This window comes from Condylostylus longicornis, unplaced genomic scaffold (genome assembly GCF_029603195.1).
Source record: "Condylostylus longicornis isolate FDR11 unplaced genomic scaffold, ASM2960319v2 ptg000009l, whole genome shotgun sequence".
Lineage (NCBI taxonomy): Eukaryota > Metazoa > Arthropoda > Insecta > Diptera > Dolichopodidae > Condylostylus > Condylostylus longicornis.
In genome coordinates this window covers 3537977-3565970 of record NW_026577978.1, presented here as the reverse complement: position 1 = coordinate 3565970, position 27994 = coordinate 3537977, and the positions used below count along the sequence as shown (strand labels likewise).

Genomic DNA, 27994 nt, shown 5'->3' with positions numbered 1-27994 from the left:
TGGCAACAAAAAGCAAAAAAAAAAAGAAGAGAAACGAGAGAGACGTGTAAATAATTGTGGTTTTTACAATATGGTAAAATTATAAACAAATGGAAAAATATCCTTTATAGGTGCGTACATTACAAATATACATTTACATTAATATAAAAATTTCTCCTTTACGGAAATCTGGTGGAAAAACACAAAAAAAAAAAAAAATAATTTTATTTTTCATGCGGGATTCAATGAACTATTAAGAATATTGTGTACAATCGAAATGCGCATAATATCGTTTAAATTGTAGCAAAAAAAAATAACAATTTAGCATGATATCACAAACACAAAAGGATAAAATTTTTCAATAATAACTATACATACAACTAAATATTAATTTAATTTTTCAAGGATTTTAAAAAAATATTACATTATAGACAGAAATAAGCATTGATAAAGGAAGTATTTAATGCAAGTTATGACATTTTATCAAAAATATGTTACGATATTTGAATTATATATAGCATTTCATTAACATTAAATAATAATAATTATTACATATTTATAAGTCTTACTTATATACATCATAACACCCATCATCATGTTTTAAATATTTTTTACTCTTTCCTTGCTTTAATTGATATTTAAATAATCTTTTATGATATAAATTTAAAAATTTTTCCCGGAAAAGAATATTATCTTGTTGTAGTGGGAAGTTATAACAATTATTTTTCATACTTTTTATAATGAAGTGAAAAAATTTTAAAAAACTTGAAATGATGAAGTTTGCATAATACTTAATTAGTCTTTAAATAAGTGAAACTTTTCTAGATACTACTGTGAAGCTAAATCAGTGAAATTTAATTGGTAATAGCTGCTTTATCAATAACTGTTCGATTTTTTGAGGAAATATTCTTCACCCAGCTTTCTATTTCAAATACAATTTTTATACGAACAATGTGTTTGTTAAATTTGTGTTAGTTCAAAAGCATAATTTGTATTATTACAATTTAATATCATTGAATCTATCATGGAGAAATAGTTTAAAAATAAAATAATATTTTTCATACATGTATAATATTTAAATTAATTTTATAATTTAATTTTTGTAATATTTATTTGTACTAATTTTACATTTTACAATATTTAAAATTTATACAACATCCTAAATGTTTATAAACAATTTTCATTTAATATTTTTTGTTGTTAAATCAGAGTTTCAAACCACATTAATTATTTCAATGTTGGTGAAATCAAAATTCAACAAAAATTAAAATCTGTGGAAGTGAAATGTTGAAGGAAAAGAAAGAACTGAATAGTACAAAGAATTTATTGTTGAATTTTTACATTCCTGCAGGATTTCTCTATAAATTTATTGTAATAACCAAACTACGCCATCTCTTTTCAAAGAGCTTGTAATGTGAAATTTGAAAAAAAAAATTAATTCTTATTTAAAGTCCATAATTCAATTTATAAATACAAATTACCTGCATACATTATCAGAAGTGCAGTTCAAATTTTTATATCCTGTTTTACCTTTTTTGTTTTATTCAACAATTTTAGTTCAATAATATTATAATATTTCCTACTAGCTATAAGATGGCGCAACTCAACTCGTGTATGTAAATAACAATACCATTCATCAACCTATCAATCTAACTATAAAATTTTACATCATTCTATACAATTCCGAATTATTAAATAAAATGTTCATATGTAATTAAAAATCTAAAAACTTGATTTTCTTGATATTTTATGTAAAATTTATTATTTATTAAATAATTGTTGAATTTTTATTTAAGAAGAAACTACAAATTGTGATAGCATTATTCTTTTACCATACTTAAATTTCGGCATACACGCAATACATCTATAGAAGTTATAAGCGACAATTCAATTTAATTCAATTTAATATAATTTTTGAGTTTAATTTAAATATTAATTAAAAAAATAATGCTTTTTTGCAATATTAAGTATTATTTTTTTAGAATATTTTCAATAAAGTGGAAATGCATATACATATATAGAAAATTTTCTGCTTCATTTTAGCTTAAAATCACTCAAATGCTATGAAATATAAATTTCATTAGTTTTCGAACAAAATTAAACTAAACTTTATATATGATTGTATGTAAATGGTACTATACATAATAGCATATATTATCATCTTATAATGTTGTCGAATTTAAGGATTTATTGTCTTCCTTCTTATTTTACAAAACGATTTTCCAATTTGTAAATGAATTTTGCAATTTGTCAATAACCTCTGTAGAGACTTGGCAAATATCAAAGGATTAAGATTCTACGATTAGAAAAAAAATTAAAATTAAAAAGTAGAAAAACAAAAACTCTTCTCTCAAATCGGTTAATAAGGTCCAACATCTAGAAATTATTTTAGTGTCATGATTGCTTTATTATTTATGCAATGCAATGAAAAAATTAAAAATTTGTATTTCAAAAATTGGCACTGATTTGTCATTTCTTCTAAGTTTCTTTACTTTTTCCTAACTTTTATTAAGAAAGAATTTTTAAAATTTTTTTTTATATTTTATTTCTAACTAATTTCAAAGCACATACATATGTACGTATATACATGACTTCCAATAGACATACATTTGTTTTTGTGCCATTAGTTTTGTAGTAATTAAAGGAACATAAAATTATTTCTATTAATATTATCAATTCCTCCATCTCTTTTGGATCAATTTCGATTTTGTGTCATTTCTCTTCTGTTTGTAAATACTGTTAAATGATATAAAAAAATATCCTTTCATCTTTGACAGAGCAAGATAATGTCGAAAATATAAAAATTTAAGAAGAAAAACAAACAAAGTATTATATATAGAATTTTAATTCTCTTGGTAAGAGAAAAAACATATAATAGGACAATGATATCATTTTGTCATATCCTTTTTATACTGGACTCTTTACTGTATATAATGTGTGAATATTCATATGTAAAAGAGCCTATCTAATTAAACATGAAATGGAAAAATTTGTCTCAAACTTCTGGTTTTATATTAGCCCTAAAGAGAACAAGGAAACCACATTTCCGTTTCTGTTTTTCATGTTATTCATGTTTCGCTGCTCTTCGCCTGATTTTTTCTTTACTTTTACTGATTTTAATTTTTATTATTTTTCTCATCTGTTTTTTTTAGTGATTCGTTTTTTTTTTTTGATAATTACTTTGTGTTGTTGGCAACCACAACACAATTAAACCGTATCTGATCAGATATCAAATAAAAGGACTAAAATAAGTGAATTGGAATGATAAATTTGTTTCATTTCTGAGATTTGATTTTGGTTTGGTTTTGTTTGGTTAAAAAAAAAATCATCTTTGAAATTGTTTAAAAATTTAAATTAAAACCCCAATGGCTACACCATACCATCAAAGTCATTTCATTCTCAATTTACAAAATGGAAAAACAGCAAAAAAAAGGATTCTTAAATAAATTATGATAGGTAATAAAATTTTTTTCAATGAATATATTTGCGAAAAAAAATTGTGAACGTCAACCTTAAAGCTAAAATAAGAATTTTTTTGAGGGAATAAAAAATAAATGAAAATTTTGAGAAACAGTTTTGAATATCGTAAATGTAATTTTAATAGCATCAATATAAAATTTCTATTCATTTATTTATACCAAAACTATAATTATCATTAATTATTTCAGGATGTCATTTACAAAGAATCAGTCAGCACACATAACTCACATTTGGATACACTTTGTTAAAAAAGGCTTGCTAAGAATAATCAGTGGAGTGGGCCGAATAGTATTGAAATTAAACAAATGCAAACCTGTTGTTTATGTGAGAACATTGGCCAAATCTAAAGGAGAACAGAACATTTTCTACCATAAGGTATTTGGGCTTCTTTTTTTTTGCAAATGCTAATTCATTAAATGTGTATTTTCTTTCATGTAAATTAGTAATTAGAATATATTTATTTATTTTAGGAATCAAAATTCAGAAAACAACCTTGCTATTTTACATGCTTACAACGCTATTCGTTCAAACTAGTTCAATGGTGGTTCATACTACTAAATGGTTCAAATTTTAAAATTATTATATTGAAATTGATTATTTTAAAATCTAGAGGAAGCATTTTAAAGTAAACTTCGGATTAGAAGCCTTCTCTTAGCAATTCTCTTACCTTTCAACAAATTTTCCTTTTTAAATATTTTAAAATTACTACACAAATTTTATGACTTCGACTCATTAGCTGACACTACATTTTATTTTTTTAGAATTATAAGCATTCGTACCCTCATATATATATATCTAATATTTAAATTTATTGTTTAAGGACATTCTTAACTTTTTCATATAAAGCACTTTCTATAGGATTCGCATATACACAAGTATCGAAAATAATATGACATTTTAAAACGATTCTCATACCTTACCAAATTTATTCTGACTCTGAAAAAAAAATAAACGAAAAATTGTAATAAAATTATATTTTATCCTTATAATAAAATTTTTATCTATAGGAATTTAAAAAAATTTCAACAGGTGTCAGTTTATATGCTGCACTTTTTTTTTCATTTTTTGAAGTCCACTTCAATTTTTTCTCTTTCAGTTTTTTCTGGTTTCTCTTGAATAAATTTACACTTTAAGCTTTTCTTCGTTTTGTTTTTTACCATTTTTTTTTTCTAGTTAAACTTTGATGTTGAAGAGTGTCGAGGTTTTATACCTATAAGGTAACAAAAATCTATAGTTTATTTTTACCTTATAAAAAAAATGGGAAAAACGGATTCAAAAACATTAAAAAAAATTGTCATATGTGTCAAGAGTTATTAGAGTGCAAATATGCTACAATTATGTTGGTTAGCTTATTCCTTAAAGGTATTATTGTAATGTAACTTTTTAAACTAGTAAAAAATTTGTTGCATATTTTAGATAAAAAAAGGAAATTGGATTAAAAGATTTTTGTGCAATTTTTTTTTAAATTTGAATTTGTATTACTAATTTCCAATTCAAAATTTAAGTTGTTGCATAGTTAAAGAATATTTTTTAGTGCATTCACTTTAAATATGGTAATTTCAACCAACTTATATTTTTACTGAAAGTTTATAAAAAGGACTATTTTCATCTTTTTCTACACTTGAATTTGAATGGCATTTTTGTCTGGCAACTCAAAAGAGTATGAAATCTAAAATATTGAAAGTTTTTATGTAGAAAAATTAAGGGTCTCAATAGTTTCAGAGAACCTCTTAAATATTAAATGAAATAGAATTTTAGTAAAGTTATTTAGAACCTAAAAATTCTAATTTGGATTTCATAAGTAAGCAAATTATTCCGGACTAATTAACCTAGATTAGTATTAATGGTTAGAAAAATTCATCATTTTACTAAGAAAATGAAAAAATCTGATTATATTTCATAAATTTTGTTTAATTTACTTAAACCATTAAAATCTAAATTAAATTACAAATTATGTTAATACTATAACGCAATCAACTCTAGTACTGATGCACTTGTAAATTACTACTATTCGCTCTTTACTGTTTTAACAAATACCAGTTCCTACTTTAAATGCGAAAGAGAGACAACCAATTAAATTTGTCTAAAACCAAAAATCATTAGTCCTTACCAAAGTTTCTAAACTCAAATAAATCTTATATTCGTCCACATTCAAAAAATTAAACTTTTCAAATTTTTTACGGATAAAACAAACAATACCGATGCACATGTATAAATTTTATTCAATATGTGTATAAATTGCACTTTTAAACTTATATTGAGAGTTTAAAAACTTAATTTAAGTCATAAATCAAATCCAAAAAATGTCACTCACCTTCGTATTAAAAACAAAAAAAAAAAACATCAAAATCAATAAAAATTTCATTAAAAAATTCCCTCTGCTTTTTTTTTTCATATTGAAGGACAAAGTTTTAATTTAAATCCTTGGAAAAATGAAGAAAGAATAAAGTATCCTACATATTAATATTTCCAGTTCTTGCCCACATTCCTATAATGAAAAAACAAACAATTTATAGCCCAAAAATGTTCATGAAAATCATAAAAAGTCACAAAACACTCTTAAATTATTTTTCTGGCTGGAGAAAGTTAACCTTCTTTATTATCCTTACATTCAATGTTTTAACTTTAAAAAGGATATTTCATACTAAAAATCATACTTTTTTTTTCTTTTTTTCAGAAAGGCCTACAGAGACATATAAAAAGAAAAAAAAAATTTAAAACCAACAATTCAAAAAAAAAAGGAATTTTTAAATCACCTGTAATTTATGAACATAAATCTTTTCTTGGTTACCTAAATTTGTGACGTTTATTCTTTTTAACTTTATACCAGGTGAGGTGATCTGTCATCACAGAAGAAAACAAATTTTCTCTTCCTTTTTTTTTTTTGTTTTGATATACATATATATTTTTTTTTAATTTCAGGATGTATAGCAGAACCTAAAATAAAGAATTTTAATGTCTGACTACGGAGAATTTTCGAATGATATTTGAGACAGAAAAAATAAAACAATATTCTTTTGGCCCCAAAATTTGATACCGTAATTTCAAATCAATTTTATCAACTTATGTTGTGGTATTCAAAAAAACCAAAAACTAAAAAAATATGAGGAAATAAGGATGGGATTTTTTTTTTCCTTACTTATGGAAACATTAACTTTTAGTCCTAACTTACTTATTTTTTAATATTTTTTTTTTTTTATTGTAGAATGTCTAAATATCTGTGAGAGTAGACTATACAGAAGTCAATGATGGAGGTGGAGGAAATTATTTTAAGAAATCATGAGCATTATTTACATTAGATGGTGAAAAAGTTTATTAGTTTTTAATATTTTAATAATATTGAAAAGAAAAAGAAGATTGAATGACCATACTCCTCAATATAGATACAATTAAATACAATTATGTATTCCAAATATTCAGAATCCCAATACAATATGCATTAAAACCGAAGTAATGATATTTCAACTTTATTTGTATTCAACTTGGCGTACAAGAGAAAATAATGATTTTACATAAAGAAACCAATAACAAACAAAAAATTGTACGAACTACAGCTATAGGTCAAACTGAAGATCAAAATCAAAATAGTTTGGAACGAAATAGATGTAAAATGAAGTGCGAAGAAACAGATTAATTACATAGCTGAAAAAAACAGAAAGATATAATGGAAGTAAAACAAGATTTCATTTTGTATAAAATGTTCAATCCAAGGATATAAGCCATTGTAAATTACAGGTATGAAAACATATTAAATTTCGTAAATTTTCCGCAAGAAAAATTATCATTCAGTTCTATTTTAATTGTTCGATATTCAATTCTCTTAAAAATTTATGAACCAACTCACGTACATACGTTTAATAAGATTTGTAAAATCAAAAACCTAACATTAAAGTAAATATCCTTTAGATATTAGAGGAAAAAACAAAAAAAAGAAGAGAAAAACTTTCCATCATATATTGTCGATGACATTTTTATTAACTATCGATTTTATGAAGTTAATTTTAATAGGAAACCCTGGGATATGGAACAGAAACTTGAAAATTTTTCCTTTTTAAAACACTTTACACTTCTAATCACTTCTTTTTCCTTAACATATTTTTCACTTTAGAGTTTTCCTCTAGAGAAATATCATCGATGACATTGATAAGGGCAAAATTATAATTTCCTAGGTTTTCTTTTTCTCGTTCATTCATTTCTTAGCATCTTTGTCCATTCTAATAATTCATAAGAATTTTGCAAGAATGAAAACAAAAAAAAAGGTACACACTAGTCGTGTCTAGTTGTCTAACATGAATTCTTTAATAATGTTTTCAGAAGCTGTCAATTATAAATCGATTTCTATAATATAAAACTATTCTACATTCTTCATCTCAAATATTATTAATTTTTTACTATACATTTGAATTGAATTTTTCTTAAGGAAAAAAAAACATAGAAAAAAACAGTGTGGAAAGAAAACTTCTCATAAAATAATATCACTTGTTATTCAATTCTCTCTTGAGAATTCAAGCCCCTAAAAATATATATTCAATTATAATAGATTCAAGTAGCATGTACATATAAAATATTCAAAGAGGCCAAAACAAATAAAAAGAAAAGTTATTTTTGTAAAGTTTTCAAGTGAAATTTTTATTTCACCTTTTTAAGAATATTTATTATATTTTTTTTTTATATCCTTAACTGTTACACTATTATAAATTATTAAACAATGCATATTTAAAGAGAAAGAAAAAATCTTTATACTTTGAAGGATTTGAAGGATTTTTAAGGATTTTATTAAAAAGTTTTGCTTTGAAATTCCTTTTGCTGGATAACTTTTCAAGTCGAAATCATATTTTTCACTATAGAATTTTTAAAATAAAATTTATAAAATTGCAATTAACTTTTGTCCTTATAGTTTTCCTTACTTTGATATTGTAATAATTATTGAACTTGAAAAATCTCAACAAATCTAATATAAATAATAAGTAAAACTTGTTAAGTGTAAATTACAAAACTATTGAGAAAAGTTATTGATGATATTTTTTGTTTGCTTTACTATTTTGTTTTTTAACAGAAATTTATTAACTCAATTATAAAGTTGTGAATTTGTTAAATAGAAAAAGTTTGTAAAAAGTTTTTATAATCGGTAAAGAATTTCTTTTTTTGTCCTGTTACAGTGTCGATTATTGATTTCTAAAGAGTAATTATAATGTTTTTAATTATTTAAATTGTCCTTTTTATTCGAAAATGCATATAAGCTGTAACACATTTTAAAGATTATTAAAAAAAATGCGATAGTTTTAAATAAGCGATATTAAAAATTTAATTTATTATAATTTTATATAATCGTTAATTTGTGTAATTTCTTGATGATTCTTGCAATTTATAATGTTTATAAATTTAAGTCGTAAATTCTTTAAGTTTCCACCAAAAATTATATTTTTCCTGTAAGGTATTCTAAAATTAGAATTCTCAAGTAATATCAAATGAAAATAGGCAAAATCTTGCACCTTATATTAATCATTAGTACCGTAAATTTTATCTGTACACAAACATCTGGTTTTTATTAAATTTGGGAAATATTTTTATAGTTTCTCATACTACTCAATTAACCTTTAGTGTCAATAAACAATTTTTTCACAAAAGCAGACTTGTTTTACTTTAAAATATTTCCTTTTTTCTATTTCTCTTATATATTCTTTTTTCTATATTATACATTTACAGTAATGTTCTCTATATATTATCTAACATATTATTGCAGATTTACATTTATAGTCTCCCTCAAAAAATTAATTAGAGTTACTATTTATAACAGGTAAAACCCAACCATTTTCTATTCCGAAAAAATTAAAATGGTTTATACATTATGAGCATAAGTGTTGTTTTACCTTAGATTCTTTTATTAATTTAATAAATTCACCCCTATGAGAATGCATAGTAAATGATTAATGTAATGATTTCTAAAAATGAAAACAAAAATTACGAACTCCTGCTAAGCTAATTCATAGAATTTGAAATAAATTTGACATCAAATTTATCTTTTTTTTTGTTTTTGAGAATATGCAGAGAAATTACATACAATAGTTTGGTTAGTTTTTTACTCCCAACATTATGATGATTAATGAGATAAACATAATATTTTGCGACAAAGTTATATACCTTCAATATAAATTTTTATATAATATTGTGTATGATATTAGATCAAGGATACTAAAATATACGTATGATAATGAACACAAAAAGAAATCAACACACAGATCCCAAAACCCATTATGTCCTCCAATACTCTGCCTTTTTCCACAATTTAAATTTTCTAGGATAAATCGTAGTTTATTATAATTCTATATAGACCATTTATCCTTCCAATTATAATTTTTTAAAAGTGATTTTTAAGGGGATCCAATATATTTATATATTATTATGAATATATTTTTTTTCTACTCCCTATTTTAATGTAGTTGAATTCATCTTAATGTTCATCTTTTTCTTTATCTGATCTAGATTATACATACTTACACATATCTCATCACATTTAATGAAAAGTTCATCAATCTCTTTTGCTTGAATATTTTCTCATATATCTTTAAGTAGACAAAATAAATATATAGGCATATTTATTGAATGAATGATTTTTGAATAAATTTTCGCTTGTTGGCATCATAAAATATAAAATAGTATTAAAAAGAAATTGAGGATTCTTTGCGAGAGTGTAATTGAGAATTATTCAATAAATTGTCAAGCAATATATAAGCATGTTGGTATAATGTAGCTATGTTATGGTGTACATGCTCATAATCACTTTGAAAAAAGGATCTTTCTTTATATAGAAGAGCATAATGAATTATTATTAAAAGAAAATTTTATTGGTGATAGTATTATGAAGTGTAATATAGACTTGGTACATTATAGATAATTTAAAGCTCTTATATGTTTTGGTACTTGAACGAAATATTTGATATCATTAAGATTTATTGACAAGTTCAATAAATTATCAATCTTTGAATCAAATGAAATTTATGGTTACTCCTTAAAAGCAGTTTAGTCTTTGATTTTTATAATAAATTAAAATTAGTAAATATGAATAATATTCTTTTGTATATTCAAGTTGTTGCAAAAAGAGAATATTGCTAATGCTGTTAGGAAATTCATAGCAACTAAAAGTGAAGGTAATATATTAATGTTCTCTTGAATTTATTCTTGAATTTTGCATAATTTAGTTATTAATAATTTTATGCTTTCTAGAACTCAAGTATTACAGTATTGGAACTCAAGAATTTATTGAATTAAGTTAAAAGAATTTCAAAGATTCTTGAAGAATTATATAGAAAATATAAAAAGAAAATTTAGGATTAGGAATGTATATATTTAAAGATTGATCCTAAAATCATAGAGAATTTAAATGTGTACAAAAAGAAGATTGTAAAAAATATTTAACTAGATTTGTCTGAATTCAACCCATATTTCACCAACCCGTGCTTGCAACACAATAAATTGTAATTAAAAGTTGGAAATTAATATCCTGAAAGTGCAAAAGGTATTCGTAAAACAACTTTTTCTTTAAATTTATTGATATTATATTAATATTTTTACATTGGTGCCTTACCTTCCCTACCTTCTTCTATTATAACTTTTGTAATTTAATTACTTTCAAAAATATAGGTTCCTAACCCTTAGCACCTTTATTTTAAATCTCCAAAAAACATTTAATAAAAATTTTACTTTATATAATAGAAAACTTTATATTTTTCCCCAAAAAATTTTTCAATTAATAATTTCACAGTTAATTCTTTGGACTATTTGTTTTTTTTTTTCTACTTTACTTGTTTACTCGTATATTTTATCCTTTAAAAAGTTCTTTAGCCTCTCCCACAAAAAAAAAAAGAAATTTATAATCCATTTTATATAACCAGACATCAGATAAAAAGGCACATTTTTCTTTTCTAATATTCATGAAGAACTTGGTGTGATATTTATATAAAAATATTTTCTACATAAATATCCTTAAAAAAAAAACGAAACGAAAGTGATAAAATAAAACAAAAAAAAAGTCAATTTACAAACAAATAAAAAAGATTTTTCAATACAAAAAGGAAACAATAATCCACACTGAGACAAAACAAAGAAAATGAAAAGAAGAAGAAAAACAATTTTTCTCATCATTTTTATCTTATCTTATCTTGAATAGAATAAAAATCTAAAGGAAAAAAAAAAGGTTCCCTACATTTATTCAACTTGTAATTTCTTTCTATTGCTATTACATTAAATTTAGAACAATCAAAAAAAAAAAAAAAAAAACAATTTCATTGCCATCTCTCATTGTTATTATCAACCTACCACACAAAATGTCGCCCAAAAAAGGATTCATCACAATAAAATAATAGTAACAAAAATTATATAGAAAAGGATTCTGTTTTTTGAATTTTTTTTTATAGCATTTTCTTCAATATTTAAAAAAGAATGTACTTTAAAGATTAAAATTGATAGTAGTAAACACGAAATCCTGGTGAAAATTTTTCTTCTTTGTAATAAAAAATGAAAATTTAATTCGTTGGCAGCTCACTGTGCAGAAACAGCAACAAAAATACGGGTAGCTTGCGGTCCTATTCTTAAACAATAATACTATGATAATTTGCTTTTCTTTTTGTTTCTTCTTAAAAATGTGAGGTTGTAATATAGAATGTTTAATAAAAAAATATTTTAATTCTCTGATTTTAAAAATTATCTTTATTCTAAAGGGACTATTCTATATAATCTTTGATTGTGTCTGTTGCAAATAAACTTTTTAATGATCTGTTGTTTCATAGATCGTGCATTTGAATCATGATCATAAAACACAAATCACATTGCAGTAGTTAAATTTGATACCCGTTCTATTATAAATGCAATAAGATCTGATCGAGAAAAGTAAATTGATGTCAACTTTATTATATTTTTATTTACATATTATTTTTTTTTTCAATTATCTTAAGTAATTGAAGCTACTTAAAGTGTGCAATTATTTGAATATAAATTTTTAAAAAAACAAAAAATTGAAAAGATCATTTTAGGGCTCGGCATTGTATAATTTTTTTTTTTTTTCATAATCGCATGACATAATCAGAAATCTCTGAATTTCATTGAAAATACTTTTTTAATATCCACCTCAGTTTCTCTACTTTATATCCTTTTTTTTTCTCTTCTCTATACATTAAAATCTTTTGAAAAATATTTTCTTTTATTTTCATCCATAATTTCTTATCTAAAGTGCCTTCGTTCCACTTTAATGACCATCAACCAAAAAATATATGTATATTATGTATGTATATAATATAGATAAGTTAAGTTGTTCAAATCTGCACACAAACATACTACAACTTAAAAATCTTTAACAATCTTAACAATAGGTGTCCCTTTTTTCAATATTTTTTGGTATTGTTAAAATAGAAAAATAAAAATAGAAAACATTGTTAAAAGACATGACACAAATAAAAATAAAAATAATTTTTCAACAAATAAAAAAAAAAGGACTTCATTTCAAGGACTCTTCATGATTTTAGTTTTTTTTTTTTGTATTTATATTTTTGTAATTTCTCCGTGCAGCAAAAGAAAGGAAAGGATTATTTATACTTTGAATTAAAAAATTTTTTTTTCTAAAGTAAAAATCATAACAGAAAATTTTCCCAAAACCGAACAAAAAGGATGAAGTGGTTTCTATTAATGTAAGTTCAGTTTAAAAGTGTCCCCTATTGTTCGAGTATTACAGATAGAATTATAGGATCAATAATCTAACAATGGAATATTAAAAAAAATAAAATTAGGAAAAGTATTTAAAATTAATATTGAATAAATTCAGATACAAAATATTTTGTCATGATAACTTTAGGGATTTTTATGCAAAATTCAGAAATAATATAGAGTAGGTCCCCTTTTTTTTATTCTAAAGATAAACAATTAAGATATAATTTTGTAATTAAAAAGAGGAAAAAGAATATTTGAGGTATATTGATGCAATAAGAGTATTATAGACAATAAGAGTAGAGTATCTAATAAACGACTCCACATGGATTAAATGAATTTTATGTGTTATTTTTAATTGCTTTTTGTTTTTGTAATTGTTTTCCAGTTAAAATAGGTAACATCGTTAAACACTGGAATGTATTTTAGTATAATTTAAATCTAAATATTTAATCTTAATGTGATAGGAATTTTAATATTAATTTTTTTAATTATAATCTTAAAATTTTTTATTCTTTCGATTCGGGAGAGCTCAATTTTAGGTCATCACGTTGGCAAGGGTAATAAAAATACCATGATTATCAACTACACGAGTACTAAAAATTTCTTGACCATGCTAAGTGTTTTCGCATCAACTGGACATTCAAATTTCTTTAATATTAATTTAATTTCAATTTAAATATCTTAAAGCTATCTAATCATAAGAATTATTTACAATTGGTAGAAATAAACCCATAAAATATGTGCTTACTGGACCCATAAAGCCTTGACTCTCTAATAGACTCTTTGTAATATTTACATTGTCACAGTCTTACTATGTTAAAATGTTCACTAATAATGTAATCGTTTCCTTCATAACTTAATTATTTAAAGAATATATGATAATTTAAGCTCTCACTTTGGAAAAATAAAGTATAAATTATAAACATTATCCTAATTTTTTTATTATTTCACTGCTGACACTTAAAATATTAAACTAATTCAAATCAAATGAATAAGTTGCATCCAAGTGAAAATTCATTTGATATTAATAGTGAAGTTACAACGACTTTTTACCTTCTGGAAATAATATATAAATTTCAAATAGCAAAATATAAATAAAAAGATAATCCATCAGCATTCTGTCTGAATACAAAATTGCAATAATATTATAAATGCAATCATTGCATCTGCTTGAAATAATTATACAATTTCATATTATATAGAAAGACATCCAATTTTGATTCAAAATAAACAAAAAAAATTTAAAATTTTTTAAAAATAAATTTTTCATTTTTGTTAGCTCGAAAAAAAATTATTTTTACATTAAAAACATATCATTCCACAACATAAATTTAATATTAAAAGCACACATTTTGTGACGCGATGATGATGAGAATGCTGAAGAAATGCTGATGGTTTGTTCAAAAAAAATACAAAAAAAGAAAATTTGAAACGTTTACAAATCATTTATTTAAGGAAAAAAAAATGATAAAAAAAGATTCTTAAACCGTGAATTAAGGAGACTTTGTTTTTTGTTTTTTTATTTTTTGTAGAACTTTTTCTTAGGAGACCTTTTTTTTCCTTTACTGTTTCTAAAATAAATTTCACTTTTGATATTTCCAAAAGATTAAACAATTTCATGAAAATGTATTACGATAATAGAGAAATGTCCTTTTTTTTCATTCTAAAGCTCAAACTTAAATAAAAATTCAATTGAAAGTTGAATACTGTGCAAAAAATTAAAAGAGAAATAAAAAACAATGTTTAAGAGTATTTAATAAAAATTATTTTTTTTTTAATAAGACAAAAAAACAACTCAAGGCTTTAAGGCTTTAAGGCACCTTTTACATAATATATAAGTAAAAATGTAGGTATTTTTTTTAAAAGAGGATTTATTAAAATTTGAAAATAAAGAGCAACAATCATGAAGTCCTTGACAAAAACTTAAAAAAAAATAAGAAGGAAAAGAGGAAAAAATTGAGAACTTTGTATTTTTTTTTTGTTTATTTTTCTTATTTTAACGTAGAAAATGAACTCATAAAAAGGATCCTTTATAATGGACCGAACATATGTTTCTTCTCTCCATTAAAATCAAATCACTATTATGGCTGGAGGATATGTGTTTATATATATATATTATATGAATGAGAGAGTAAAGATTGATTTGAAATGTAAGAAACCGTAAAATACCCATTTCAAAAATTTTGTTTTTATTTTTTATGTTGATTTTTAAATGTGGAACATTCATTAAAAATATAAAAATAAAAATAGGTATGCTTCAAATTATTTTGAAATTTTCCAAATTTTTCATATTTGTAGATCTTCCGTGATTTGAGCTTACAAAAATATCATATTTTGAATTAATTTTTAAAATAATATCGTCGCAATTATGCAAGTTAAGGGAAGCAAATGTGCATTATCGTAATACAGCTTGAAATCTTATACACATTAAAAATTTCGTATTTAAAAACTCAGTAGAATCTCTCCTTTATATTACATAAATCGCATACATTCAAATGTCTATAATTTAAATCGAAAATTTTCAATTAAAAAAAATTCCAGTATAAAATTGCTTATCAGCAATACTCTGAAATTCTTTTTTTTTTACAAAATATCCTTTTGGGAAAAATTAATTTTCAACACCCACATAATATATGCACGTACATATATTTATTAGAACAATATGCTTTGTTTTTCAACTTTAAAGAAAAATACAATAAGAAATTAATGATAATTTTTTGCAATGCAATTTGTATTTTGTTAAATCAAAATTCTAAAAATAAAATTATTGTAAGGTGTTAAACAAATACCATGTCAAATATAATTAAAATTTCACCCCCCGCTATATTAGAATACTCACAGTACAAATAAATTTGTACACGAGTACAAGAGCAAAGAAATGCCTATTAAATTTTGATTCTAAATGTATAACATAACCGTTTATTTCCCATTATTCTGATGATGAGTCATTGAATTAAGTGCGATTTTCCTATTTTAACAGTTTTTTTCTACTTTAATTTTTTTTTTATGTTTTTTAACACTCCCAATGAGATTTTTCACATACCAAAAATATTTAATGTAAAAATATTGAATGAAATGAAAAGTTGAGGAAAAAAACACGGAAAAAAAATGAACTTTATCCCAAGTGTATAATAGTTTTTCCATAGCTTTGGTTTTTTTTTTGTTTTTTTGGTTTCCCAATGTGTTCCTATATAATAATTTTTACAAAAATATATGAGCACATTTACATTAACATATATCATAGGATTAAGAATAATGTTATATGAGTTTGAGGATTACAATTATTTATAATTTTTTATGTTTCTCTTTCAGTACTACATACATATGTGTTGTTTGTGATGACTGAGACTATATACCGCATGGGGATACAAAAATATCATTAATCTGTTTATAGAGTATACACGAATAATATTAGAATAGTATAGTAAGTAGGATTGGTGGAGGAATTCCTGAATATATCCTGAATATATATAAGTGGGGTATGCGATGCATATGTAAACTAATTTACATGACAATGTAAAAGTTTATAACATTTTTACATAATATTTTAAGAAAGAAACTGAAAAGAGGGGGGGGGGGGGGTTTATCTCTTAACATTACTTAGAAATTAGTTTAATTTTTGGGTTGGAAGGAGAAGGAAGGGCGGAAGAGGTTTATATGGAAGATTTAATGAATTTTTGTTTTTTTTTTTTTTTTTTCTTATTTTTCGTTCTGGATAATAAAGTAAATTTAATATAAAGTTTCTTGTTTTTTATAAATGACAGGTGGTATAAAACATATTATATAATAATAATTTAATGTTAACAAGAGACACCTGCAGTTACATTTTTACTTATTATTTAGAAAATAAAAATAATAAGAATTAAAAGAAAAACATTAATTAACTTCATTAAATGTGATTTCGGGCACTAAAATGATAATTTTATAAATCCTGTAATTATAATTTAAGTTCTGTTAAGAATTTAATGATAAAGGATATTTAAGTTTAAAAAAAAATGTAGGAATTTATACCCGAAATTATTTTTATAAATTACTTTAAGGAGCATTAAAATTTATTGATAAATAACGCAAATCCAATACACTTGAGATAAATTGTTTTCTTCTCTGATCCGCATATTTTCCGCTTAATTTTGTACTGTAATTTTATAACTAAAAAACAAACTAAATAGAAAATTAGAATTAATATTACTGTAAATATATTACTGTAATTATAAACTACTGTAAATTCATTAAGAAATTAAATTCAAACATAAAAATTCTAATAAAATAGTTTAAGGAAAGCTGGTGTAAAATTGGCGAAAATAATTTTCACATACATATCTCAGTTTATCCATATTATATATTTAAATAAATTTGTTAATGAAATAGAATCCAGACATTAGAATATCCTTTAATGGTCTACATAAAAATTCTATTTTAAAAGCATGTAGTTATAGGAAAAAAAATTTCTTCTAATTAAAATAAATACAATTTAATTTTTTACCCTAAAATAAGCCTGTAATTGTTATAGTAATATAGTCTGTTATAATATACGAGTACCTAGAAAAATAGTTAATTTAATGATCCTTTATTAAGGATTAGTTTTATTTTGCGTAAAAATAAAAAGTTTTTTTTTTGTTTGCTTACCGTTACGCAAACACTTAACTATAAAAAAAAAGGACAATAGCAAAAAGTAGATAAACCCACATACTCCAAATTGAAGAGATCAAAAATATATTTTATAAAAAATATTTTGTATTTAAGTTCGGTCATTAATTTTGTCGTCTAGTCATAAACAAAACCTCATTACTCAATCTCTTCCCTTATATGCATGGGGCACTTAATATATACATATGAGGTATATAAAAATAAAATATAGAAAAGGAAATTATTATTTTTGTTTTTTTATTATTTTTTTTTATCTTTTTGATAATACCAGCATTATAGTCTGGAATTTCTAACCCATTAACAATAAGCACAGCAGAATAATTCTTAAAAATTTTACATTGAATTTTTATTTTATACATGTACTATCAAGTTGTTTGAATGTCGCCTAAAATTTATGTTCTTCTATATCAAATTTTGAATACGTCATATGAGTATATTATGTATGATATTATTAAAATATGTAAAGAGTGGGATAATCCATATATTATGTTTTCTTATTGAACAGGTGTATTTTGTAAGGAGGCATCAATGTACTTGATTCCGTTTTAAGCAGGTTAAAATACATTAATTTGTTGCCTTATACTTACAAAAAAAAAAGGAGAGACTTGGGTTTGCATGGTAACAAGAAAGCGGATATTTGACTTCGTTTTGTCGAGTCTTTCTGTGGTCTATCAAGAACAAGATCGCTCATTCCGCGCTTTCTGGAAACTAAAGGGACCCTGGGTTTCAATAGCAGGCAGGTTCGGATGACAGTTGGCTTTTTCGCGCGTCATTTAGATTAGAGCGGACAGCTGCAACTATTGGTGGACAGACTGTACAGATTTCGTCTAATTATCGTTATAAAACGCATCACAGCTATATAGCACGTGCTTAGTCGTCTCTTTCTCGTGATTGATTCACTTATAGGAGAGGTTCTACAGTTGTCAACCCTGCAGAACACCTTGCTACGGTAGATTTACCGCTTTTTTACGTACTTGACGGTGGCTCTGATTCTGGGCGAGGTATTACAGTAAGGCCTAACGGCTGCAGTAATCTAGTTAACAGGATTTATCACAAAACTAACATTTACTGACTTACACCACTGATTGATTTCTGGGCCTTACTTATACAGAATTTCTGAATTATATACCCGTTATTTTGTTCCTTATAATAAATTCTTAAATAGCCCACCCAATATACAAAATGTATAAACAGTATAAGCAGGAATTAATTTTGTTTTTCTTTAATTCTTTTTGCTGCCCCTTGAAATCAACAAACGTTTCTTTTTTTTTTTTTTCTGTTTATCCTTACCACATGGGAATTCATTAACAAAATTTTCATGTTATTATTTTAAATGCACATACGTGTGTATATTATGTACATAATATACTTATTGGTATGGCATAATACATATAAAACAAAAATTATGGTGGTATATGTGCCATTTCTTTTAGTTTATTGTAGTAATACAATAGTTAAAAATAATAATAATGATAACAGTTATGTCAAATTTTACAGCATCAAAAAGATTTTATAAGTATTACATCGAAAATTTGATTTTCTATTTTATACTCTATATTTGTGCACGTGAAAATATGTAGTATTATTTGAACTCGTATTTATTATGTGAGTGAATTGTATAGGTAGTTCAGAGATAATGTATTATTATATAGATAATGTATTATATATAATTTCCTTAAATGTACTTTTAAAGTTGATGACAATTTTTTTTGCAGATAAGTAAATAATCTTTAGAAAATTAATGGATTGTAAAGGATTTAAAACGTTATATTCTTTAATCTTAGAGTAATTATATCTTAGAGTACAACATTTTTCGCTTACAAAAATAAGTTTAGTAGATAGACAATATGCAATATGCAAGTGACACAAAAATGAGCTTATTATAATATTCAATACAAAAATACAAAATTGTACTCTTTGAATGTGATTTAGTCCAGCATTAGCATTTCTATCGAATATTTTTCTATACACATATGCTCTAATATAATAAATGATTTAGTCTGGAAAATTTTAAATTTTTTTCTTCTATAAACATATTGAGTCTTTCTGAATTATTAACTTGTTTCCTATTTTGGAAATATTGGACATAGTTCTTGCTGAAACGAAATATTCTATATATTCAAGTGTATGTCAAGTGTGTATTTATATTAATTCCAAAATTAAATGTACATGTACATAACATACAAGAACATCAATATCAAAATTAAATCCAGACATTTTCAATTAATCATGAAATTCATTTATATATGTATAAAAATAATTCTTACTACTTATACTTTATTTTTAAAAAATGTTTATTGAAAAAGTTGTTCAATAGCCATGTAAAATTTAAACATTATAGATTTCATTCATTTAAATTTATGTGATTGATTGATGCGAATTTCTCACCAGAGCCTAACTATATCTAAAAATAGAGTAAATATTAAAGTTTTTATTAGATTTGTATGAATATACATAGTAAAATATTTGTAGGAAGGCAGAAAAAGGATCATCAAACAACAGCAAAAAAAAAAAAAAAAATAACACCTTCAAATCAAATAAAGTGCATTGAAAATATTTTATTTACTTTCCTTGCCGATCTATATAAACATATATGTAGTCTAGGAATATACAACTTCGGACCATCAGAATAGCAACTCTTCTAAAAAACTAAAAAATTTATTAGAAAATATAAAGAAAAGTAAACAACTGTATCAGCATTATTTTCAAAGAGGAGCACCAAATTCAAATAAAACGCAACAAAAATAAAGGATACTCTTCCAAATATTTAATCAATTTTAGAATTATTATTTGAAAATGAAAATTTATTCTTTTTTGAAACATTTTTTTTTATGTGCATATATGGTTTTTATGTGTCCCTGTGCATATATGGTGGCGAATACCATAAACTTTTGAAAAATGAAAAAGTTTTAGAGATTTTTAATTGTAATTTTTGATCAATATTCAATTGGAAGCCGGGGAAAATGAAACCAATAGTTTTATTATTTTGTTTCTTCTTTCAATTAATATAAAAGGATAATATAGTTAACTATATAAATAGTAAACATGGTATCCTTGCAATCTCAATAATAATATGTTTGAGATTTTCATCGCTTTTTATATGAAAAATATATTTTCAAAACTTAAATTTCATCGTATTTTCGATTTTTTTTTTTTTTAATATTATGCACTTTAAGCGAATTGCAATTTCAACCGAATAAAAAACCATCATTCAATTAAATTTTATAGTAATTTAATTTTTTAGTGTGAAGTTTAGAAATCGAAAAATGTAAAAAAGGAAAAATGTAGTAAAATAAAAAACTTGTTTAAAAATCATTTTGTATTTAGAACACGTTTCATATCCCCGATATAAACGTGATTTGAAAACAGGACAAAAAAAGTAAAGCATTAAATAAAAATCAAAACGGTTTCTGTAGTTTTGCTAAAGTTCTTTTTTTTTTGTTTTTGAACGGAACTGAAAGTTTTTGAATGTATTTGAGAAAATTTACAATGAAAATTTTGTAAACTAAATCCAAAATTTGTATGTTTGTAGGAATTCTTGGAGAATGGTTAATGCAACTGTTAAGCAGTCAGTGAGACGGCTAAGCACAACGACAATATGAAACGCAACATAATAAAAAATTTAATTGAAAATTGTTAATTCTCAAGATAGTTTCCAGTCCAACATAGGAATTGACCACATTACTTTTTTTCAAACGGTATTGAAATAATCAACCATAGTCTTTATAGACTTAAAAAATTAATAGCAAAAGAGCTATGGAATCTGTCTTCAGGCCTATATAGTTACCTCCAGCTCAGTATATTTAAGAAAAGAAATTTTTAAAAATTTTTGAAAAATCAACATTAATATAAAATTTATTTAAAATATTAAAATTTTTTCGACGACACTTGCATTATAATGTGGGGGAACTAGTTCGTGCTATAATGTTGATACTCAGCGTAGATTAATAATTAAGGTAACGATATATTATAATTGAGAAACTTTTCCTTAGTAATAAGTCTGTATATAATATTTATATAGGACTAATATTATTTTCAATCAACATCGGAAATATAATATTATTTTACTGCCTCTAAGCTTGCTTCAATGCATTTCTTAAAAATTTTGCTTTCTACTTTGATATAATTCTCATTATCCTTATTTTTTTCATTTTATTCCACTTTGAATATAAAAATTCCTTTCACTGTACTCAAGATGTTCCAATTAAATTTTCTTTTATTTATAAATTTACTACATTTTCAACTATCGCCTTACCTTTAAAATGAAAAAGTTTAACAGGTACTGTTATGTATATTTTCAAAATTAAAAAATAAATATTCCACAAACTTAATATTATAAAATATAAGAAATTATTATTAAACTTGTTAAGGATCCAATATATACAGAAAAATTATATCGAATGAAAATAATTTCTTAAATTTATTATATGAACATAATATAGGTAGAAATAAAGCAGAAAATTTTCTTATTAAATTGAATTCAATTTAATCCTTTATCAATTTATTCTTTAACGTTTATCCTTTAATCCTTCATTGAATATTATACTGAACTCAACATATAACAGAATTTTTCAATTAAATTAATTGATTTAATAAGAATATTTAAGTATATTTAGATTCTTATGAAAAAAATGTTTCGTAAGAAGAAAATATAGCAAAAAAAAAATTATAACTATTAATTTATTTTAAAAAATCTTTAAAGGATATTAAAGGATTAAATTTTAAAAGAATACGGAGGCTATTATTATTATTTTATGATTAAACTTATTCAAACAAAAGAAAAATTACAAATGCGTGTTCGTGGCATTCATTGGAAATTTTACTGTGGAAATGAAGTTATTCTGTGATAGAATAGATTTTGATTTTTAATATTTTATGAATCGAGATTCGCTTAAAAATGGTTTTTCTATTATAGTTAAGCCAGAAAATTATAAATTTTTTTTCTTTGTGAATAGAATGTTACTCATGCCTTATTTAACTTTTGAAAAATTTGCTCGAAAACGATAGTATCTCTTATATAGGTTTAATCAGAAAATGTGCTTCAAAATTTTGCATATGTATAGTTTTAGTAGTTTGACTACATTCTCTTCATTCAAGTTATTAAAGATTCGCTTAAAAATTAATTTCTTATAATTCAGCCCAAAAAATTATTTAAAAACTTACAAATGTTTTATATTTCTTTTTCCGTTGTAAAATATTGCATACTTTTAGGACCAACACTTATATTTTCTAGTCCGTCTAGTGTGAACCATACAGATTCATTAATATTTTATTGCAAATATTAAAATTTTATATCATAATAATAATATTATTAAAAATAAATTAAAATCAATTCAAAACATTTATTAAGTTAATTGAATTATTATAAAAATATTTTTAAATCAATTCTTAATTTATTATACTCTTTCATTATATTATAGTCTTAAAAATTTTATCTAATCAAAATTTGTAGGAGTAGATTTCTGTCTACATGCATGTGTATATCATAAAAAAAATCTCGAAATAAATTTACATTTATAATAATAATATTTTTTAAGAATATTATAGTGGTTAATAATAATATTGACTGAATTTTGCCTTAAAACCAAATTCACAAAAAGACTGAACAAATATTCTTATCATCAAAATTTGTTTGTTATTCTTATATGTAGGGAAAAATACTCAGAAAAGATGTATAAATATGAGGCGGTGACTGAAAAGAAAAAATAAATTATTTTCGGAAAATATTATGCACACAATATACATATATAGAGTCAGACACATAATTATGTACATAAATGAGATTCTTACATGTATGTATATCCAATACCTATATTTATTTAACAATATATACTTGTTATATAAAACATAATAATAATATTATAAGTTTTAATAATATTGTTTACATATACGGGTATTTTCATATAATATAGAACAGAGTAAATTGTTTCAGCCTAATAAGGATTTGTTCTCACAAAATAATAGCAATAACAATAATAATAATAAGATTCTTCTTATATAAGTTCCTTTTAAAAAGAAATTGAATCGAATATAAAGAAGCATATATAATATTATAAAGAAACAAAAACAAACAAAAAAAAAGAGAACAACAACAAATCAATAATATAAAATCCTATTTTCATTTAATGTTATATCATATTTCTTTTATAATAAACTCTAAATAAGTATATTAAATTTATCAAATAAAATCAATATAGAAAAATGTGTATATATAACAGGATGTTTAGGGATATAAGTTAGTTTATGAATGACATATTAATTAATTAAATATAGGGAAGATATAGAATTGCGATAGTGAAGTTTATTTAAAAATAACATAAGCCTGAATTTAGCCCGATTTACTAGTAAATTATTTGCGTTATCCTTCAAGTTTGAATTTGTAAAGTTAGTAAACAAACAGTTCCGGCTTTGCAATAAAGACACAATGGTTTTTAGAAAAATTGTATTGAAAAGCCTGTAGACTCGGAAGATATAGCAAAAAATCGATTTTTTCAAGCCCTCCCAAACCCTGTTAGTCGGCAAATATCAAACAAAATAGAAAAGTAGCAAATATCGTCATACGGGGAATTTATGGAAAGGTTTCGGCGAGATCTATGACTTTTGTTCCTTGAGATGTTAGAAAATCAAACCTTTCGGAAAAGAATTTCTAAGAAAACGTGTTAAATACAGTTCTATCCACCGATTCAATTGCGCACGACAGTCGCTACAATATCCACAACAGTTTCATGCAACAATTTAATTTGCGTTTTTTGGAAAATTTATGCTTCTCACATTTGGCTTCAAATGCAGGTAGCTCAAGAGTCCTGAATTCTTCTGAAGTATTTGTATACGCACGAAACCAAAAAACGAATAATTATCGTGTATCGTAAAGCATTAGAACAATTAAAGTAAAACACATACCACCTGCTTCTTTCTGAGATCGGCTAGCTAGTTTGAAACAATTATGTCTGTGAAGCTCAAGTCACAAAATTTTTAATCATTTTTTAAAACCTTAAAACTTTGTTCGTACACCAATCTGTACATTTAGTAAAAAAAATTTTGAATTGGAAATTATTGTTTTTTTTTTATGTATGTATGTACGCTGCTTATATATTCATATGTATAATATACTTAAAAAGCTAATAAATATTTAAACCAAAATTGAAAAAGAAGAACATTAAAAAGAGCAAATACCCTTACAAATCCTTACAAAAGAGCAAAAAAAAACATAAAACATAAAATTAAAGCGGAACAAAAATCCTCTGATATTTTCTTTTTAACTTTTTAAGAATAAAAATGCGAATAGATTCTTAGGTTATTTCGAGAACAATAAATATTAAATTTTTATTTTTCAATAAAATATATTCCAAAAAAATATATTTTTTTTTAAGATCAAAGAATTTAAGGCATTTAAAGCATTTACAACGGAGACAAACACACACAAAAGAAAAATAAAAATTGTTCTTTTGATACTTTCACTTTTCATAAGAACACAAAATTTATTTTTCTAAGAAAATTTAAAGACCTTATCAATATTGTAGACATTTTGGCACTTCAAATTTTTCTATTTTCACGAAATTATATATGAAATTGTTCCTATTTTGATCTTTTGATTTGAATAAGAAATTTAATAATTTTTTTTTCATTTTTTTATTTTACAAAAAAAAATCATGCATAATTTGCCAGATTATTTGCTATAAATCAAAAATTCTTTCATCTTTGAACTTCAAATCAATAAAATTTGTCTATGTATTTTATTATTTTGATAATTTTTTTAAAACTTATAAAATTTATAAATTTAGATTTTCAACTAATATTTTAATGTACTCATTTTTTAATATTTTCTAATTTGGTGTTCTGTTGTAGCTCATGAAATAATAAAACTCCCCAATTGAAGATTTTCAAAATTTAAACAGAAATCTTGGCTTAGTTGGTAATATGAAGGAGCACAGAAACTATGAGTTATGAGAAAGGCAAGATTCTACTGCTTTGAAAGCTTGTGAAAATCAGAAAACCTCGCTATGGACTTCTCAATTTGTATTTCTAGGTTTTTTGTCTTTACAACCAAATTCTTATTAGAGAAATCTAAAGAACTCAACAATATTACAGTAAAATTACTAATTTTATCATTTCGTCCCTGAATTTTTATCAAATCTCTAAAATACCTTTAGATATTCTAATTAAATTTTTATTTTTCCATATTGATTATATTAAACTTAATAATTGTCCATTTCAGAAAAAAGAAATCTCATTAAATTCAAAATTGATTTCCAAATAATTTCGAAATTTATCTTTCATTTCGATTTATTCCATATCGATTAAAAGGACATAATATATAAGAAAGAGAAATAGTAATTTATAAAATATTAAATATTTAAAATTAGTTAAAGGATATTATGTTTTCAGATAATCTTAACAAATTAAATAAAATTTATATCCTTTTCTTATTTCCTTTTTCATTGTTTTTTTTTTTCCTTTATTTTTAATGTTATTTATTGGATTTATTGTTATTTTATATTTGTTTGATACTTTTATATATATATATATTTTTTTTTTACTTCTGTTAATGATTTCCGTAAATATTTCCTCTTCCGTTCAATTTAAGTATATGTATATTATGTATAAATAAAATAAAAAATAACAATAACTGCAGAATAATAATAATAAATTTAATTCATTTTTTATTTATACAAATATAAAAATCCTGACAATCCTATTTTTTGAGTTTATTTTCAATATATTTGTTAAGTAATAAAAAAAATGTGCTACTATACCTTATATAAGTCGTTTAAGATGATAAAGAGAAATTTACCCACAATTTTGAATATTTAAATATACTTGAATGCAAATTGGCTGAGTAAACAAATTATCTTGCAATTGTATACATTGAACTAGGTTGAACTTTAATTAATAATTCGCAATTTTAGAAATTGTTTTAAAAATGATGCCCAAATAAAAAATCCGACTGAATATTTTTACATTAACCAAATTCTTTAGAATTCAATTTCAAATTGCAAAGAGAAGCCCTAATTGCAAATTGACTAAAGAGATAAGCAAAACATTAAAACATTAAAACAAAACAGATGTTAAAAATAACAAATAATGGTTATTACCTTTTGCTTTCTGTAATTAAAATAAACCAGAATAACATTGAAATTTTCCACTTTATTTCATATACCAAAAGCATTAAAAGATTTTAATCGTTAACTGAAAATGTGCTTCCTTATTAACAATTAATTTTAACAAAACTTATTTATCTTGCAATGTAAATAAATGAAGAGTATATGAAATGTATTAAGAATGTTAGTGTACATTATACTGTTTATATAATAAAATATATACCTTGGCTTTTTATATTATCATCTCATTTCCATTTACATGAAAAATTTATTGTATTTGAAATTTTTTTTATTTAAAAAGTCCAAAAAAAAATTGCAAAAAATTATTCTTTATATATGAAAAATGACAAAGTAAAAACAGAGAATTTAATTTCATTTTTAATTCTTTTTTATTTGTCTTTTAATATTAAAGTAAAATTCTGTAAAAAAAAAAGAAACCGATATTGAAATAATTCACAAATTAAATTTTGACCAATTTTTGTAGTTTAATATTGCATTGCCTCTTTATGAAATTAAAAATAATGTGTTTTTTTTTTTCAATTATTTCCAGATTACAATTTGCTGTCGTTTCAAGGAGTCTTCTTCCAAGGAAAAGAAAATTTGAATTTTGAATTATTTATCTATACTACTTAACAATTTATCAGTGAACTAACCATGTTCAATACAAAATTTTATTAAAAATAATTCAATAAATCCTACTCCTGTATGACATAATAACAGAACAACAGAAACATTTCTTAAAGTTTAATGACAACAAAGATATTAAAGTACTATTAACTTCAGTAGACAGGAAGTGCCAGGAAATATTATTAATTTGTAATGTTGCTTAAAGTACTCACTATAGCATTCTCTATAATAGCAATTTCTACAATAAGCAAAGCTCTTTATTCTCGTGATTGTTATGCAATTTAACTATCGTACGATTTTCAATTCGTTATATTCTTGTTGTCCAATACCATACAACTACCATAAAACTACAAATTCTCTTCTTCGAATGAAATTTCATCAAGAGAAATAAATTTAATAAAACCAAAACTTTTCTTCCTGCACTATTCCCACTTTTAACTACAATAAGACAGATTTATTTTTTT

At 23.5% G+C, this 27994-nt stretch overlaps 1 long non-coding RNA gene across 2 annotated transcripts; it reads left to right on the top strand.

The window, feature by feature from the left end:
- The first annotated feature begins 17 nt into the window (after positions 1–17).
- Positions 18–27787, top strand: LOC129618617 (uncharacterized). Of its 2 annotated transcripts, none has more exons than XR_008697811.1 (5): positions 18–110; positions 3648–3834; positions 6137–6289; positions 6382–7194; positions 27454–27787. It is a non-coding gene; the product is annotated as an uncharacterized LOC129618617 (long non-coding RNA). The 2 variants fall into 2 exon arrangements; XR_008697812.1 differs by lacking the exon at positions 27454–27787 and adding an exon at positions 21338–21729.
- Positions 27788–27994: the final 207 nt, after the last annotated feature.